Raw genomic sequence first — 10,571 nt, forward strand, 5'->3', positions numbered from 1 at the left:
AATTATTAATTTTAACTTCTGGTTAAAAGTCCTGATGTCAGAAGGGTCTGGCAGAAATCACACAATGTTATCTGGTAGCTAAGGAGTGAGAAATGAGAAGGCAAACTGTGATGCTCAAAAGAGGATACTGTGGGTCAAAAGGGAAGACGATTCTGATCTGAGAAAATTCATCAGTGGGCTGTGGTATAATAAATATTTTATTTTAGGGTAAACATTCTAAGGAGAATTTAGTCAAAGAAGGTGATCAGAATAATCAATGGAAAATAATACATGATTAATGGACTTAGGTATGATTTATTCTGTTCATGAAAATTTGCCTGTTGTGCTGTTCTATGGCATCAATGAAATATTAACAAAATAGTTTTCTAATGGTACATTCTCTAAAATCCCAGTCTTTAAATCTTTTATATTAACTTGTTTTTTGCATAAGTTATTATTTATTCCATATTATTTAAACAGTAGAGTCGTGAGCAGGACACAAAGAAAATGTCAGAGAACTGCAAAATCTGTAATCAGAGCCTTAAACTTAGGACAAAATTTAGGAGGCCTCTAGGTAGGAGAGAAATGGACAAAGAGAGGTATTAGGAGTGAGATTGCTGCAAAACAGCCTCATTCTGCATACCAGTTACGTAGGAGAGCTTCATTTTCACTATGTGGAAGATCTCTATCCCTACATAGCATAAACAACAAAAACTCAAGAACTGTGTTAAAACTAGAAATATGGGCCGGGCGCAGTGGCTCACATCTGTAATCCCAGCAGTTTGGGAGGCTGAGGCAGGCGGATCACGAGGTCAAGAGATCGAGACCACCGTGGCCAACGTGGTGAAACCCCGTCCCTACTAAAAATACAAAACTTTTCCGGGCGTGGTGGCACGCGCCTGTGGTCCCAGCTACTTGGGAGCTGAGGCGGTGGCATCTCTTGAACCCAGGAGGCGGAGGTTGCAGTGAGTCGAGATTGCGCCACTACACTCCAGCCTGGCGACAGAGCAAGACTCCGTCTCAAAAACAAACCAACCAACCAACCTAGAAATATGTCCTATTAAGTATTCTGCACTGATGAGTAAAGGAAGACTTTTCTCGGACACCAGAATTGTTCCTCTACACAATACTCAGCAGGCCTAGTTCAAAGAGCATTTGCTTATCTCTCAGGAGTCTGCATCTGGGGAAAATTTGGAGACAAGGTAACGTTAAAAATATCCAGGTTATATGTTATCCAAGTGTTTTCCTTGTAAGAGCTATATGCCAAATATATATAAACTCAAATAAGATCTCCTAATCCATACCAAATAGATAGAAGATTAGCTAAATAAATACATTTTCTGATCCAGGAGAGGGACAGAGGATTTGGATGGGTTCTGCCAATCGTCATCTTTATGAAAAAAGGAAAAGGGATGGCATTTTAAAAAATCCTCTTCATTTTCAATTACATGTTTTTTACATCTGTGTCTTATGTATTTAATGTTTAAAAAGTTGATAATATGCTACACTATAAAACAAGAGTGACTAGTAATGTTTACATTTATCCTTATATGCACATATCAGAGTGGAGGAAATCCATTGTATGTTTTTCAGAAACTACATACAACTATTTGGAATCTGGAGGTGTTAAATTATTACTCTCTTCACCATTAGTGACAATTAAATAAAGGTATTTTATTTTATAATCAATAAAATATATTGATTTGGAAAAAAACTGAGAATGCCAATTTTTTTGTATACCAAATACAAAACAATTGTGTAATCACTAATTTACATGATAAAAATCAGTAAAATTCGGCTTAAAGAGAGATCTGAGAAAGGCGTAGGGAAGTGGCCAAGGGAGAGAGGAAGATAGAAGACAGGAGATAGAAAAGAGAAGACAGGAAAGAAGAAAAAGATTAAGACAGAGAAATTCAACAATGCCTCAACAACACCAACTTGCTCCTTTGGCTATTTATTTTTTTCTTTTTGTTTTCCTTATTGTTAAAAAATAGTATACTTAATGTTAAAAGAATGGATAAAACACCAAAATATACAGAATCAATTGCAATTCTATGTTAGACATAAGCATTTATGCTACTTTGGTTTATCACCTCCAAATTAATATTTGCATCATATATACATTAAATGAGGGGGTTAAATCAACGCATCCAAGTCTAAACCTTCCCAGTTTATATGATCAAACAGGTATGGCAGCCAGGCCTGAATTCAACTCACCAACCTTATCTATAGCCAAATTGAAGAAATCTAAAATCCTGACTGATAACTGCTCCAAGTGTATCTTAGCTCCATATCTATGGTTCAAGCACAAAAGCTTATTCTAGGATTGAAAATCTCCTCCTTGACCAGGAATAGCTGCTCTCCTGGGTCCCCATGAGACGAGAGCATTAAGGACAAAGAATTCATAAATTCTCACTACAGGTTTAGGGTGGTAAAAAAAAAGCACATGTGCAAAGGAATCGTGTGGGACTTTCAAGTTTCTCCCCACAGGTCAACTTGCAAGAAATTCTCATTTTCTAACTACTCACTTTCTGATTACTCTGTTGCTATTAGTCCCACAAGAATAATACCTGAGCCAGCCTATAATTATGTACCTTGCTGCTCAGGGCTGTCATATTCTCCAATGACCACTTTTCCCCAGTAAATATTGTTTATTTTTCCTAGAAGTCAGGTAACTAATTGAGCACTTATTTAAGATTATTTGCTTAGATATTTTTTGCATCTATAATGTACTACCCCAAGAAGCTTATGTGCTGGTTGCATAGATAATGCCAACCATTTATATATATTCAAATAATTAAGTTTCAAGTTTTATGGTGCTATTTAGAGTTATAGAAATTCCAAGAACCAGTAAGTTTTCTTGGCTTTCTAACTCAATTTTCTTTTGAATGGGTTTGAAAGGTGGCACAATAAAAAGTGCAAAGTCAAATAGAAACAAATATCATTTAAGGATATCACAGGCAGACTATATATTGCATCTAGACTGGGTATGTATAGAATCATGGAAGACTGCCTCTCTTCTGAGAAAAAAGAGCAATTCCGGCTGCTATCAACTGTCCTGGCGCTCACATCCTGACTAAGACGATTCCCACTTAACAAACAATTTCACCAAATATGAACATCAGGCAAATTTACACTGTGTCCATGACAAAGGATTGAAATTAAAACAAGATCATTCCATAACAACGTCTGAGTGGAGACAAAAAGCACAATAGTGCCATTATTTAAAAAAGAAAGTTGTCCTTCTGGCTAGTATGAGTGACTATGTCTATATTGTCAAATACAGCTTTAGCCCTACTTCTTTCCCCCGACTCCTATATAAAAATTATTAAGACATCCAATAATAGATTTATCTCCTCTTCTCAATACTATCTGTTTCTGAAAACCATCGCCAAAACAAGCTCAAATCAAATATCAAACTCTTTCTTGCACACTCACACTTAAAGTACCAACATTTCATCACAGCATGTGGTTTTCCCTTATTGCAGCAAGTAACAAATCCTACATTTTTTACCATAAGTCTATTCCTGGTGGTTACTAGGTAGAGGCCGTTGATATGGCCTGTGTCTGAGACTACCAGTTGCTCCACATAGTCACCCAGTAATTGGCATTCTTAGGGTTGTTTTGAACCATTCTAATAGGTTTTAGTCTTACCTCACTGGTTTTTCTAGGTTGTATTTCCCTGAAGTCAAATGATGCTGAGCATCTTTTCAAGCATTTATTTGCTATGCATGTCATTTTCTTTGATGACATGCTCATTTAAATTCTTTGCCCCTTTGTTTTTGATTGGGTTATTCATTTTCTTATTGTTGAGTTTTTAAAACTATTTTCAAAATTTTATTTTATTTTTAATTTAAAAATAAGTGTATGTTTTCTGAATAGAAATCTTTCAACCACATATGTCTTTTGCAAATATTTTCTTCTAGTATGTGGTTTGTCTTTTCATTATCTAAACAGTGTCTTCCAATTAGTGGAAATTCTTATTTTTTTTAAGAATTTCAAGTTATGGCTTCTTTTATGAATGGCACCTTTGGTGTTATATCTGTGAAAACTTTACATTAAGGAACGTCACAGAGATTTTTCTCTCATGTAGTCTTTCTAAAGCTTTATAATTTTTGGTGTTACTTTTAAAATTTATGTTCATTATTTCTTGAAATATTTTTAGTATACTTCATATTAAAGTATAACTAACTTACTAGGAAAATGCATAAAACATTAAGTGTAAGGTTGATAAATTTTTACAAAGTATTAGCATAAAACCAATCAAGAAATTGAATATTATTTATAATTCAGGAGCCATCTCATATCAGCACCATTTACTACTACTGCACAAAAGTAATCACATTCTTGACTTTCAGCATTGTAGACTATGTTTGCCTGCTAGGAAACAAAGTATTAGCAGCAGGCCCGAATCATTTTCTTCTCCCTCATTGGGAAGCCCAAGAAAAGCAACTTCTCCAGTTAGCTCTACTTGTAAGCATACCAATAACTAGTCATTCTGGTAAGCACACTAATACCACTTAAAGCAGAGAGCTAATATGAATGTAATACTCAGGGTATACATGATCCATGTAGGTTGTTTATTGTAAAAGAATTAGACTTAGTCTATTTATGAGAACTCAGCTTGATGTATAATGAAAAGTAATCAACAGTCTTATAAGTGATGTACTGTAAGATGGAGATACAATAAACAAAACAGCTTACTCGATGTAAGTGAGTTCTACACATGTTGTTCAAAACAAATCTTACATATAAAAGAAACTTCTGAAGACTTTTAGGCCAGTTATATGCATGAAAAATAACTAAATTGTACCTTTATCTTACACTAGGAACAAAAATCAACTCAAAATGGATTACAGGCTTAAAGGTTAGGCCTGAAACCATAAAACTTTCTCGGAAGAAAACATAGGAAGAAAGCTTCATGACACTGGTCTTGCAGGCTGAATCAAACTAAAAACCTTCTTCAAAGCAAAGCTAACAATCAATAGAGTAAAAGGTGACCTACAGATTGGACGAATATACTTGCAATATACTTACCATACGCCTGCTAACAAGTTAGCCTCCAAAACATGTAAAGAGCTTCTAGAACTCAGTAGCAAATAACTCAATTTAAAAATGGGCTAAAGATTTGAATAAACATTTCTCCAGAGGAAAAGCCATAGAAATGACCAACAGATATATGAAAAGGTGCTCAATATCACGAACTACCAGGAAAATGTAAATCAAACTTACAATGAGGTATCACTTTGTACCTGTCATGATGGCTATTACTAAAAAAAGAACAAAAATCAACAACTGTTGCAAAACATGTGAAGAAAATGGAACACTTGTACCCTGTTCATGGGAATGCAAAACATTGCAGCCTCTGTGGAAAACAGTATAAAAGTTGGTTCTTAAAAAATTAAAAATAAAACCAGGATATGCTTCAACAATTCTGTTTCTGAGGATTTGTTCAAAGGATTTAAAATCAGAATCTTAAAATAGATACTAGCACTCTTGTGTTCACTGCAGCACTACTCACAACAGCTGAGTTATGGAAAGAACCTAAATATCTATAACAGATGAACAGATAACGAATATGTGGTTTATACATACAGTAGAATACCATTCAGCCTTCAACAGGAGAAAAATTCGACAATATGCAATGATATGGATGAGCTTTGAGAACATTATGCTAAGTGAAATAAGCCAGTCACAGAAAGACAAGTTACTATGTGATTTCACTTACATAAAGTATCTAAACTAGCCAAATTAATAGACTCGAAAACATGAGGGTTACCAGGAACCAGGAGAAAGAGAAAATAGGAAATTTCTATTCAAAGGACATAAAGTGTTAGTTAAACAAGATTAATAAGCTCTAGATGAATAACATCTAGAGGTCTGATATACAATGTTGTACCTATAGTCAGTAATGACATATTATATACTACAAAAACTTAAGAGAGTAGATCTCATGTGGATTGTTCTTATCACAATAGCATAAATTTTTAAAAAATGTGGAAGATAAATATCAAACCACTGATAACAGTTACTTCTGGAGAGACTTATGGAAGTGGAGAGAGGTCAAGGGAAAGAGGAGTTTTCATTTTTTCTCTGCTAACGTTTATATTGTTTGAAAGTTTTTATAATAAAATATAGTTGTATAAAAAAGGAAACATTCTGATTTCCTAAATCATTTGAATTATTGGAAATTTTGTTATAAGTTTGTGTAAACCTCATTTTGACAATTCAACCCTTGTGTTATCCTGTTCCTGAACTTTAAATAAATGTAATACTATATATTAAACTTAACATGTTATTATTATAATAACAAAAACTATTATTATTTTGCACCAATAATTATATAACAATGTTTATATGATATATATTACAGTTATGCATCACTTAACAATGAGGATATGTTCTAAGAAATGTCTCTTTAGGCAAGGTTGTCATTCTGCGGACATCAGAAAATGTGCTTACACAAACCTAAATTGTGTCTATTTTTTATTTTTATATATTTTTTATATGGAAAACCAAATGTCCCAGTGCCATTACTGAGTATCAATCATTTCTCCTACTTGATCTGTAATATTAGTATCAACTGCAAAATAGCAGTTTACTACATTTGCTTCATTATAATTGTATGGGATCACTGTTGTATATGAAGTCCTTTGTTGACTGAGATGTCGTTATGCAGTGCATGACTGTTGTATAACAAACCTTTTCTATCCGATTTATTTCACTCAATATATTATTTGTAGTTATAGCTTGTTCATTTTTATTGTCAATTAGTATTTCACTATATAAATACATCTCACTATGTACATTCTACTATTAATGTGCATTTCAGCTATATCAATTATTGGCTGTTATAGAGACTACTTCTGTAATTATTGATGCATATATCTTTAGGTGAAATATGTAATGATATTGATAGATACATAGCTAGGACTGGGATTTGAAGATCATAGCATATGTACATGACAAGCTTTTGGAGATACTGTCAACCCTGAAAAATGATTTACTAATTGACTTTCTTACCGTCAATGTATGAGGATGCCATTTACTCCACATCTTTCTTACCACTTAATATTTTTTATTTTAGCCATGCTGGTCAGTGTATAGTGGAACTGCCTAGTGGTCTTAAATATTCTTTCCCTTATGACTAGGAAAGTAGAGCATCTTTTTTCCTGTTTACTAGAAATTTGGATATTCTAAGAAATTATCAGTCAAAACCTTCCTCATTTATCTATGTGGTAGGCTTTTTTCCTTATTGATTTTTAATAATTCTCTATATATTTTATATACGAGTAATGTAGTTTGGTGATTTTATCTGTTGATAGCATATTTAATGAAAGAAGTTCTTCATTTTTACATACACTGGCTAATCAATATATTTCCAATATTGTTAGCATGTGTATGCCTATGTACTTGAATTCTATTTTACAATCTCTCCTTATTTTAAAGTCATGAAGATATTATCTTTGTTTCCAAAGGTTGTATCATTTTTCCTTTCAAGTGTACATCCATAATTCAAGTGGAATGTGTTTTTTGTATAGTGTAAAAATGCAAAGCACATAATCATTCTTAGGTGTTTCCTTCAAGAATTAATACAAATCTTTTTATTTGCTGCAAGTCACATGGCCATGACTAACTACAAGGGGCTGGGCATGTATAATCATCTCATGTTCCTGAAGACAATAAGAAAACTGGAAATATTAGTAAACACCAATAATGTCTAATGTAAGTGTCCCAAACAGATAATTTTAATTTTCATTATCTGATCATTCAAAAACCTGTTTTCAATCTGTGTATTGTTCTTTAGGAAATCTTTCGGATTTTTTTTCTTCCTGTGATTATTTAAGCCAAGGTCAAGTTGCTGTACATAATGTTTTTAATTTTTGCATTTATTTATATTTAAATGTATAACGTTATGTTTATTTGTCATGTACTAACAAATAAGTTCTTGTATTGTCTACTTGGCTGACTAAAGCTTTCCTACCTTACCTAGGGTCAGAAGACTTTGAATATGCAGATTAGCTTGATTTAATTGTCTGATGTCTGTTTATCCAACTGACCTGATATGTTCATTTGAACAATCAGGTTTTCTAAATACAAAAATTTTTACTGTAGGTTATAAATTTTTTAACAAGCCTGATACATGAATATATATGCTGTCCTGTTTATAATATTTTTTCTAAAATTATGATAAAATTTAGTGGGTACCACTTAATCATTCTTTATCTATGACCTTTTCTGGTTATGAAGCAGAATTTCCATGCTCATAGACTGATAAAGAACTAGAAGTTTTAGTTAAAGTTCAAAGACATAACATAACTCTGGTAGATTTGCATAAATGTAGTTTCAAATGGTACATTTTTAATGGAATAGATCAATAATATGCCATACAATTGTCATAGAAAATAAAAGGAAGTCAAATATATTTTCAGTTTTGTATGCCTATCTTTAATACATTGGCTCAATATTTGCAATATACATTGTGCAATATTATTATTGTACTTTAGGTTCTAGGGTACGTGTGCAGATCATGCAGGATTGTTACATAGGTACATATGTGGCAAGGTGGTTTGCTGCCTTCCTCCCCCCATCACCTATATCTGGTATTTCTCCCCGTGTTATCCCTCCCCATCCTCCCCACTCCCTGCTGTCCTTCCCCTAGTCACTCCCATCTGACTGCAGTGTGTGATGCTCCCCTCCCTGTGTCCACGTGTTCTAATTGTTCAACACCTGCCTATGAGTGATAACGTGGTGTTTGATTTTCTGTTCTGTGTCAATTTGCTGAGAATTATAGTTTCCAGATTCATCCATGTCCCTATGAAGGACACAAACTCATTGTTTTTATGGATGCATAGTATTCCATGGTGTATATGTGCCACATTTTCTTTATCCAGTCTATTGTTGATGGACATCTGGGTTGGTTCCAGGTCTTTGCTATTGTAAACAGTGCTGCAATGAACATACTTGTGCATGTGTCTTTATAGTAGAACAATTTGTAGTTCTTTGGGTATACACCCAGTAATGGAATTGCTGGGTCGAATGGTATTTCTATTTTTAGGTCCTTGAGGAATTGCCACTCTGTCTTCCACAATGGTTGCACTAATTTGCACTCCCATCAACAGTGTAAAAGTGTTTCTATTTCTTCACATCCTCTCCAGAATCTTTTGTCTTCAGATTTTTAAATGATTGCCAGTCTAACTGGCATGAGATGGTATCTCAATGTGGTTTTGATTTGCATTTCTCTGATGACCAGTGATGATGGGCATTTTTTCATGTTTGTTGGCCTCATAGATGTCCTCTTTTGTAAAGTGTCTGTTCATATTCTTTGCCCACTTTTCAATGGGCTTGTTTGTTTTTTTCTTGTAAATCTGTTTTAGTTCTTTGTAGATTCTGGATATTAGCCCTTTGTCAGATGGGTAGACTGCAAAAATGTTTTCCATTTTGTTGGTTGCTAGTTCACTCTAATGATTATTTCCTTTGCTGTACAGAAGCTCTGGAGTTTAATTAGATCCCATTTGTCTATTTTGGCTTTTGTTGCCATTGCTTTTGGTGTTTTAGCCATGAAGTCCTTGCCTATGCCTATGTCCTGATTGGTTTTACCTAGGTTTTCTTCTAGGATTTTTATGGTGTTAGGTCTTATGTTTAGATCTTTAATCCATCTGGAGTATTATCACAAAGTTTCTAAAAAGCCTCTTCCACATGTAAATTAACATGTAAATACATAGCATAATGTTCTTAACCCTAATAGCCTCACATTGTTGATTTCTCAGGCCATAGGATTCTATCATTGTACCTATCCTTCAACCAAACAGCTTAATACAACATGATGCATATAGAAGTTCATAAATATTAATGTAATAAATGTATCCTCTATAATTACTCACCATTATTTCCTGTTCTCTTTCATCCACTTTTAAATGTATATCTGCTTTTGTTACTCTAGGTGTCTTGATACAAACTACCAACTATAATCTGTTACTGCAGAATTTTCTGAACTATGGTTCACTCATATGAAAATGGAACCTTTAACAGTTACCTTATCATAGAGTTCACATTACAAACAAATATGTCAATTTCAGTAAATCATTTAAAACCGTAAGTGCCAGTGAATAATTGATGTTTTATCGATATTTTCAGAATCCTGTCACCAAAATTATCTATAATGACTGAACAAATTTTATTCCATTGCTTTCCTATTCCCTTTGGTGATTCAGAAACTGCAAAAATTTAAAAATTGCATGGCTTAATTAACTACTCCCCACTAATAGTTGGATCCTCAGATGAAACATTTCAGTCTTAAGTATCAAGCTATTAATCTGAAAACTAAAGAGTAACTTCTTTGTAGGGTTACCTTGGGTTACCAAGCAATATAAGTGTAAGCACTTTATGAAAGATGCAATCTTTACAGATTACGTTATTACCATCAATAAACTCATTACTATGCTTATACTCAAAATGTTGTGGAGAAAGGAATGTCATTACTGTTCATATTCACCCTTGCTACCTGCATTCTATCTTTTTTGGTGATACACTCCTTATGATGAGCATATGGAGGAAATATTAATTATTAGACATTTTAAGACTACTGGTGA

The sequence above is a fragment of the Sapajus apella genome, unplaced genomic scaffold (assembly GCF_009761245.1).
Source record: "Sapajus apella isolate SASKATOON/1434 unplaced genomic scaffold, GSC_monkey_1.0 scaffold47, whole genome shotgun sequence".
Taxonomy (NCBI): Eukaryota; Metazoa; Chordata; class Mammalia; order Primates; family Cebidae; genus Sapajus; species Sapajus apella.